At 31.7% G+C, this 9936-nt stretch overlaps 1 long non-coding RNA gene across 1 annotated transcript; it reads left to right on the top strand.

The window, feature by feature from the left end:
- On the top strand, nt 5015–6567 carry LOC109355901. Its single transcript, XR_002108691.1, has 2 exons — nt 5015–5207; nt 6266–6567. It is a non-coding gene; the product is annotated as an uncharacterized LOC109355901 (long non-coding RNA).

The raw sequence follows: 9936 nt of genomic DNA, 5'->3' as shown, positions 1-9936 counted from the left end.
GGGGGTGGGAGAGAGTTTTTTAAATATTTTTATGTGTATATATACCCTTTGCTATAATCGTTTCTACATTACATTTTTACACAAGTTTCTCTCTATTCAGTACCAGAGTAAAGTTTGTTAATTAGTTTCTTTGAGTAAGCTTTTATTATAGAGGTTAGTATATCATTCAGTTACTACATTTTATTTCATTTTTATAAGTTTATATGTTTTAATGTTATTAATCGTTTAATGTAGATGGTCATTGTAGGAGATATTGTTAGCGATTTTAGTGATGAAGAGGAGATTGAAATATGCAGTGACGAGGAAGAAGTTCAGTTTGATAATAGTTCATCTCGTAGTATGACATATACTACTCCCTCGTCATTTTTCTTGAACACAACTTCTGAAGTTGGTCGTGATATTGGACACATAACTGGTTTAACTGATGTTGTTGATAATGATTTGTTTATTGACATGCAATTCAATTCTAAAGAAGCCACAATAACGCAATTAGAGAATTTCATATCAAAAATTCCTTCGACTATATTGTTGTAGAGTCTAGGCCGGACAGATACGCTGCCAAATGTAAACATTTTGATGCAGGATGTGAGTGACGAATTCGCGCTTCTTATAACGTTAAGCATGATTATTGGGAGATTAGAAAAATTAACGGAACACACAGTTGTGTATCTATGTTAGTTTTCCAAGATCATAGTAAATTAAATTCGTCATTCATTTCAGATCTTATTGTGAATTTGGTATATACAGATCCGAGTATATCAGTTAAGGCACTAGTGAAGGAGGTTGTTAGTCGTTTTGGTTATACAGTCACGTATAGAAAGGCGTGGACTGCAAAATAATTGGCAATGACAAAAATTTATGGTGATTGGGAAGGGTCATATAATGAGTTACCACGTTGGATGAATGCTCTACAATATTTTTCTCCTGACACAATTGTAAAATATGAAGCATGTCATCGATTTGTAGATGGCATGGAAGACCCAAGTCAAATCATTCTGGATAGAATATTTGGGGCTTTCAAACCATGTATTGAAGGGTTTGTATATTGTAAACCAATCTTACAAGTGGATGAGACATTTTTGACTGGGAAATATACTAGAACATTGCTAATAGCAAGTTCACAAGATGGAAACATACGTGTATTTCCAGTTGCATTTGTCATTGTTGAAGGAGAGACGAAAGAAGCTTGAGAGTGGTTTTTCTACAATCTTAAGACGTATGTTACCCCTCAAGAAAAGCTGTGTATCATATCAGATAGGGGAACAAGTTTATTAGATGCACTCCGAAGTGAGTTGGCAGGATGGTCTACTGTACAATCAATTTATTGTATTCGTCATATAACTAGTAATTTCAATAAGAATTCCGAGATTCTGATCTAAAGGACAAAGTTGTAGAAATGGGTATGTCCTATTTATATTTTATAATTTTAAATATATTTTTATATTATGGATATTAATATGTTTGTATTTATTTTGTAGGTTATGAGTTGGTGCGACCACGGTTCGAGCGAATGTTGAATTCCTTGCGTAAAAAAAATCCAAGGGCTGAAGCATGGTTGGACCAGATTCCAAAAGATAAATGGAGTCAGGCATATGATGAAGGGAGACGATATGGTCACATGACTACTAATCTTGCAGAATGCATTAATGGTGTTTTGAAAGGATCAAGAGCTATTCCTATCACTGCACTTGTTAGAGTAACATATTACAGGCTAAATGAATGGTTCAATGAACATCAGAATGAAGCCTCTAACATGATTATGGTAGGGCATATATATTGCGAAGAATTAACAAAGGTGATTAAAGAAAATCAACGTAAATCTACATGTTAAATGGTTCGTAATTTTTCACGAGAAACTGGAGTCTCTGAAGTTGAAGTTGTATCTAGATCTGGTGGTCGGCAAGTGAGGCTATATACAGTAAAACTTGCTGACAATTGGTGTGATTGTGGAGAATTTCAATCATTACGATTATCATGCTCTCATGCTATCGCAACATGCGCTTCTTTGAATTTAGACTGTAGTTAATTTATCTTAATAATTTACCGCCTAGATAATCTTCAGAAGGTTTATGAATATGAGTTTCAACCACTTGATAATGAAGAATACTGACCTCCATATTCAGGTCCGATATTCATTCTCAATCCTGTTATGCGTAGGAAAAGAAGTGGAAGACCAAAGACTTCACGCATTCACAATGAGATGGATGAAGTTGAAGGTGAACAACTTAAAAAATATGGATGATGTAGAACCGAAGGACATAACAAAATGACATGTCCGTTGCGATCTAGAGAATTATGAGAGAGTTCTAGGCAACATTTCTAAGAGTAGTTTATATTTTAGTCATTACCAATATAATGTATTTCTATTGATCTCTAACTTCTTTTCTCAATTATGTGTATTTCTATTCCTAAGAGTAGTATTTCTATTGAACTATAACTATTTACTATAAATATTATAACTATAATTATGTACTATAACTACAAATATTATAAGTATGTACTATAAATATACTATAACTATATATACCATAAACTATAACGATGTACTATAAATATTATAAATTTAACTATGTACTATAAATATTATAACTATTATGTACTATAAATATATTAAAAGTATATAGTATTACGTGTGCATTATAATTATGCATTATTTGTGGTGAATAAACTATACAAAGAATTGGTAAAAGTTTGCAATACAAACAAAGAATTGAACATAAGTGTGGTCAAAGAAGATTTGAGTGTGCAGAAGATTTTAATGCGCAAAATTGAGTGTGCAGAAGATTTGTGGTGAATGACCATGCATTGAAAATTGAATTACTACATATAGCATGCAGAGATTCTCTTATTTGTAATAATAGAGATTCTCTTATTGAATGACTACACATAGTGTTGATTCTTTTATTGAATGACTATATATAGTGTTGATTCTTTTAGTGAATGATTCTTTTAGTGTTGATTCTCTAAATACATTTATTGTTTTATTGAATGACTATATATTGATAGTTGGTTGAATATATTTATTGTTTGGCATTAACCTTCAACAAAACTCTGAAAACTACACTGATTGGCATTAAAGTTTTGCATTTCGAATTTATTGTTTGGCATTAAAGTTGGTTGAATACATTAAAAGACATAGTTCACCGAATTCATTAAAATGCATTAAAGTTGGTTGAATACTTTAAAGTTAGTTGAATACATTAAAATGCATTAAACTGCATTAAAATTTGTTCACCGAATTCATTCAACGTATTTATTGGTTCACCGAATTTATTCCAAGGAAACTCGGCATCCCAGGTGCCGAGTTCAACATAAAAATTTATTACAAATCGGCACTAGTAGTGCCAAGTTTAGGCCTGGGCAATGAATTAAATTGAAATCGGCACTAGTAGGGCCGAGTTAGGTGAGGCAAAATCGTGACCTCCAGTGCCGATTTGAGGTTAGGCCAATTTTTTTTCCACAAAACTCGGCACTTTAGTTGTCGAGTTCCCTATAAATTACACATACCACACATTCACCCACATACCTTCTTCTCACTTCCTATAAATATTTCCTTATACATTCTCACTTCCATACCTTCTTCTAATAGACATTCTCACTTATTCATTTAGTCACACGTTATTCACATTTCCTTCTTATCTTCACACTTTCAAATGGAGTACCTTCATCCAGGACTAATTGACACATCACTACTTACAATGCAAAATGACCATATATTTAATAATGTATGGAATGACATTGAATGTAGTTTCCGGACCACATATTGTTTATGGCAATCACTACCTTCTGAACCAGTGTTACAAGTTATCCGCAACACTGCTTTTGGTAACTTGTTGACAATTGGAGCAGTAGAAATAAACAACCATCTACTACTAGCATTGATTGAGAAATAAACAACATTTCGTAATCTCCCTGATAATGTTAATGACGTTATTATTGAACAACACGCAAGAGCATTTATTCTGAGAATGATAGGGGGATTTCTTATGCCAGATACATCAGGTAACCGAGTCCACCTTATGTATCTGCCCTTGCTTGAGGACTTAACAGAGACATTCCAATACAGTTGGGGCTCATCTGTATTAGCTTGTCTTTATCGAGTACTATGTCGTGCAACAATAATTAGTGATCAAAAAGAGATTGGAGGACTCTGATCACAAATTCTTTTTGCAAATGTGTACTGAAAAATTAGAATCACTTTCACCAATGTAATGGTAAAAGTTTGTCATCAAGTTATAACAATTGTATGAGCTCGCAAATTATAATTCTCCATACAATTATTTGTCATCAAGTTCTCAAAACTCAATACCAACAATATTTGTTACTACTTCAAGTACACCATTCTCGGCATATGATTCTCAACAATATTATCATCCTACTATGTTGTCTACAAATATTTTTGGTATACAACATACTGATGATGAGGTTGTGGTTGAGGATGTTGATGAAGATGATTAAGATGAGGAGGAGCCACAATTGGAGACACGTGGAAGAGCGAGAATCTCGCAACGGACTGAACAACAATTAAGAGTTCAACCGCCAAGAAGGAGAAAACCAGCTCAATGTGGCACTTCATCACATAGACGTCATTAAACTTTTCTGGGATTTTACTGATTCAAGTGTAATATATTATTTTCCTAAATACTACTGTTTAAATAAAGTACTCATAGTTTGTGTTATTACGGTTACGGTTTATGGGGAATTAAACAAAAAAATAAAAATTAATATATATAAAATTCCCCCCATTGCCGATTTAGGGGGGAGAAAATAAAAAAAAATTAATTTCTTCAAAAACTCCCCCATTGCCAATTTAGGGGAGAGAATTAAAAAAAGATAATTTTTTAAAAAACTCTCCCCATTGCTGATTTAGGGGGAGGAAATTAAAAAAAAAATTAACAAAAACTCCCCCACCCCTTTGCTTTGATTTTAAAAATGAGAATGAGATGGGCTTTGTTAGGATCAGAAGAAACCATTATGAACATGGGCTTATTGTGTCTCAAAAAAAATAAAAAACCGTAAATAAGTTTTCCTCATTTTTTGGCGATTTGATTTGATTTCAGAAAACTGAGGAGGAACCTGAAAAGCGGTGCGAGAATAATCGGAAGAAGATGATTTATCGGAAGTGGAGTCTCCTTACCGGTCCGGCGTCTATCTTCGGTGGCATAGTCGCCACCGTCGCTGTCGCTAACTTCATCTTCGTCAAAAATGTAAATCCCTCTTCTTTCTCCTCCCCTTTAGATTATAGTTCAAAAGGAGCAATTTTGATTCGTTTTTCTGAATTTAGATGCTGATTTATGATCTGGGTCGGTCTTCATAAATTTAATCATTTTGCTTAAAATTTCATAGATTTGTTTGTGATTTTGTTACTTTTCTGTTATTAGTTATGGTCAATGTTTGTTTCATTCTTTTTGATTGTGGATGAAACTGAATTCGGGTATGATGATTTTGTTGTGAGGATTATGGAGGTTAATCTGTTTGTTCCTGAATATTCCTCGTATGAATAGTTTAAAACTTGATATTGAGGTTGATAATCAGATTAGAGAGGAAGAATATGATTTGTATTCATTGATTAAGAGCTTGTGCTGAGATAATAATGTCCTAGATGTAGTATTAGTTAACAGCGAAGTTTTTCTCCCTATCATATTAGGATTCATTGTTGATGTTCTTTATTTTCTTCAAAAGTAGCATTTATTCCATGAAGCTTTGTTGTCTCTATGATTTTTATGCTTAAACATATTTGTATTTTGCATCGGGATTGACCGAATAAGGGACCATCCAGTTTTCTGTAACAACATGAATAACAGTCAAGTTCACCCCTAAGTTATTAGGAAATTAGGATTCTTAAAAGTCGCGAACATGGGAAGACAAGAAAACCATGTTTGATTTTATTTATTTTGTTCTAACATATCATTTATTCCATGATGTTTGTCTCTATAGTTTTTATGCTCCAACATTTTTGTATTTAACATTGTGATTGGCCAAATAAGGGTAGCATTACCCATGTTGCAGTAAGGACAATAACAACAACTAAGCTGTATCCTACTGGTGTAAACTGAGGCTATTGAACCAACAAAACTTAATGTTAAGTAAAAACCATGAATGCCATTTTCTTTTCTAGTGGTTTCTTCTAATGTTTTAAGTTAAAAATTACTTTTCTCATATGATCATATTCATGTCTGTTGTCTTTTCTGGCTGTTGTTTTGAAGAGTCAAATATTTTTTGGTAAATGGTGATTATAATTGACTTCTTTTACTGTACTATACAGGATCCATTCATTAAACCAGATGAGAGGAAGTATGAAAATCAAGCTGCAACAAGATAGGAGAAATATGTCAATGAAGTTTGCATTCTGGATTTCATCTAAAATTTGATTTTCGAGTTCTGTTTGATGTTTTGCAGACATGTCCTTTTTAGTTAATAATATTGAGATTATGAATAAAGTCTGGACTATGGAACTGGACCTAGATCTATACTACAAAAGTTCTAGAAAACTTGTTTACATTTCAGAGATCCCTACTTGTCTCTCTTGTACAATGTCAAGTTCAAATGTTCAATGTGGTTGCTAAATGCCTAAATTTTATATTATTTCATTGTACAATGTGGTTGCTAAATGCCTGAATGTACAAAACTTTTAAATGCCTACTTGTCTCTCTTTTATATTATTTCATTGTTAAAGCTTGCCTTTTCAGATTATTATGCTAAATGCCTAAATTTTTATCCTTGTCTGCTTGAGCTGATTTATGAAGTAAAAGAATGTATAAGGAATAATGTTATTAGGATTCCAAAATGCATATTCACACTTCTACTAACCACCCACTAATGATGTTAGTATTAAATTTATAAAACTATCATTTGTTTATGAGATGTGCAAATTGGCAACTGTGATTGCCGATAGCCCCCCATCCATGTGTAAGCATAAGATTGCAGGTAATCTTACTGAGCAGAAATGCTAACCTTTTCTGGATATTTAGCATTTAGGGTGGCACTAGTTCTAGCTCTGTACTGAAATTTAATTTGCATTAAGCAATTTGGGATAAGCAACAAGTATGAATATCTTATTATTGCCTTCCACAAAGATGTCATTTCATGTTTTATTTCCACATGTATCAAATGTCTCAATGTCTAGAAACCTTTTTGTTGTTGCTTAATCTAATTCCTTATATGAAGTATGAACTTTGATGCCATCAAGATTCCCAATAAACTTGGCTGTAAGAAATGAAGAATGAAAAGTTGCACTGGCCTGTGCAGATTACTTAACTACATTCCAATGGTATTTGAACATATTTAATTTTTTGTATGAACCCTTTTCACATCTTCAAGTTCAATTCCTTTCATTATAGAATCTACATCTATCATATCATTCTCACCCTATTTGAATGACACTGTTCTATTACAATATCCTTCACTAAATATCTCCATTCTCAAATGGTGTGGCGGTTCTGAAGAAAACAGTTGCTTTTTTGTTTAGAGTTTGTAAAGAAGTTAAAAAGTTGCTGCAATGCCTATTTCTGTTACAAAATTTCCAAGGCTGTAATAACGGCCTGTGACTGTTGTTTTCATGGTATATTGCAGTCTTGAGAAACCATTTCCCACCACCAATATTACAACATAATCAAAGTTATTATATTGATTGGTCCATTTGTTGTCTAGTTTATCAAGATGAAGATGTATATCTGAAGAGGCAATTCCAGTCTTGTCTTAAATAAAATCATTGGAATTTGATATAGTAACCTATTTGTAAGACATAATTAAAGTGCTTACAACCGAAGAATATATGGCATGGTTGCTTTGTTCACTACCTAAATAAATGTAAATAGTTTGGTTCACTATCATTCCTTAAGTTGTTAGGTAATTCTAAAACAATCTCATTTAGGTAAATAGTTCGAAAAGCTAGGTTATCTAGGTAAATTCATTTAAATAATGATAAAAAGGATGATGAAAAAAAATAGTATGTCACATGTATTATGTAAAAGCCATAAATTGTAAATTTTTAAAAATTTAGTTCTTAAGACTTTTATTTAGTAGAATCTCTAGATGAATGATGTATGCAATTTTATCATCCTAAGCAAAAGAATTTAATTATGAAACAAGTTAGGTGGGAAATCCTAGCATTGCCTACTCTTCACATTAAAAAAATGTGTAATATTTGGTCTGACAATCTTATCTACCACAACAGCAAATTACTATGTTTGTTTACTTATTTATTTATTTAAATAACCTTCAATTATGAAATGGATAATTTTACTATATTTTTTATTTATTTAAGTTCATTGGCTTACTTTATCACTATGATTAGTTGGACTTGTGATTCTCTTCTCTTTCACACACAACATGCTTACAGAAAAAGAAAAAGTACCTTGATGTTGTAGGCTACCAACATTGCATGTTACATGTTTTTAGTTCAGTAACATCAGAAGCACATGTTGATTGTGCATTTGATCAATGAAATGAAACCACCAAACTTGTCCGAAGATTATTTATTTGGAAATGTTAATGAGTGTCTTAAGACGTTTATTAAAAAATTAAAATAAAAAATATGAAAATGTACTATTTAAGACTTTAAAAACTCAAATGTTGTATTTTCAATATTTATTTTCTATGTTTGATTTTCTTAAAGATACCTAGACACGTATTATTTATTCTGTGCTATATTATGTTGTTTGGAAGCTTCTTGTACACATTTGATTTTCTTAATGTAGTTTAAAAGTTGTTTCTTAACTTACTTAAGACAAATAGTAGGTAGATAATCAATCATAGTTGTTGACCAGTTTATTTTATTCATTTTGAATTGAATTACGAATTTAATATTTATTTGATCCTTATCTAAGAAAAGTCAGCAAAATACTCCTTAGCTGTAAGTTCCTTATTAATCATGCCTGATTATATTAATATTCACTTTGTCTTAGTTTTGGTTGATGCTACAAATTTGGCTAGCACATATGAACTTACAAGTCACAACTACTTGTTAAAATTCTTCAAATAGCTAATCACTATTAGGTATTCACCAAGAAGTCTTAGCACAATATTAAGAAAGCTGAAAATCACTATCCAAAAAAGCTCACAAGCGCATTTTCGTTATTTGAAGTTTTGCACACCAAAATGGTTATATATTCTAAACATTTTCTTGCAAAAAAACAAATAAAGCATAGAGAGGAAAAAAAGTTGAAATATTTATTTTTATTAATTTATCATTTAAACAAAGTATTCTAAAAATGATACGTAAATAACATTACTAGTCATAAATATATAGTCAAAATAGTTTCCAATTCATAGCTTGAAAAGTATTTCGTGGGTTTTAGCTTTTAAAGACTTTGGTATGATGCAATTAATATTAATGTCCAGCTTTTGACTAAGTCTTTTGGTGGGGACCAAAATATTTGCCACTATGCCTTATGATTATGACCTTATCTTGTGAGTAAAAGCTATCACCCATACACACTTCAACTCATACTATATTTGAACATTTTTATCATGCATACATTTACCGTCTCCAGATTCCACTAGGTAGGAACCTCGCCCTTTTTTTACTTCTGAGTTTTATTACATATGCAGAAATGTAATTGATGTACACATAATCTAACTAATATTTTTCTTTTGATTGAGAGGAGGATGGAACTCTCATGTGTTACCCTTCCAATGGACACAATCCCAATCCACAATTAACTATAGTGAAGAGTAACAATATTTTTCATTTTTTATTTAATTTTCACACCCTTTTCATACATGCTTTATAATCATGGATAATTTTTGGTACATATAATCATCCATAACATACTTATTGTTAGATATTAAAATTTAAAGCTACTTGATCATGAATTTGTTAGAACCAAATCCACATAAGCTGGAGAGCAAAAAATGCTTGATTTGAGAGAACCAAATTCAAGATAGTAAAACTAAATTTGAGTACTGATAGAATCTAGTAGCATGATTGTGGCA

Source organism: Lupinus angustifolius, chromosome LG09, assembly GCF_001865875.1.
Source record: "Lupinus angustifolius cultivar Tanjil chromosome LG09, LupAngTanjil_v1.0, whole genome shotgun sequence".
Taxonomy (NCBI): Eukaryota; Viridiplantae; Streptophyta; class Magnoliopsida; order Fabales; family Fabaceae; genus Lupinus; species Lupinus angustifolius.
Note: the sequence above shows the minus strand (reverse complement) of the source record. Positions and strands in the feature narration are given on the sequence as shown.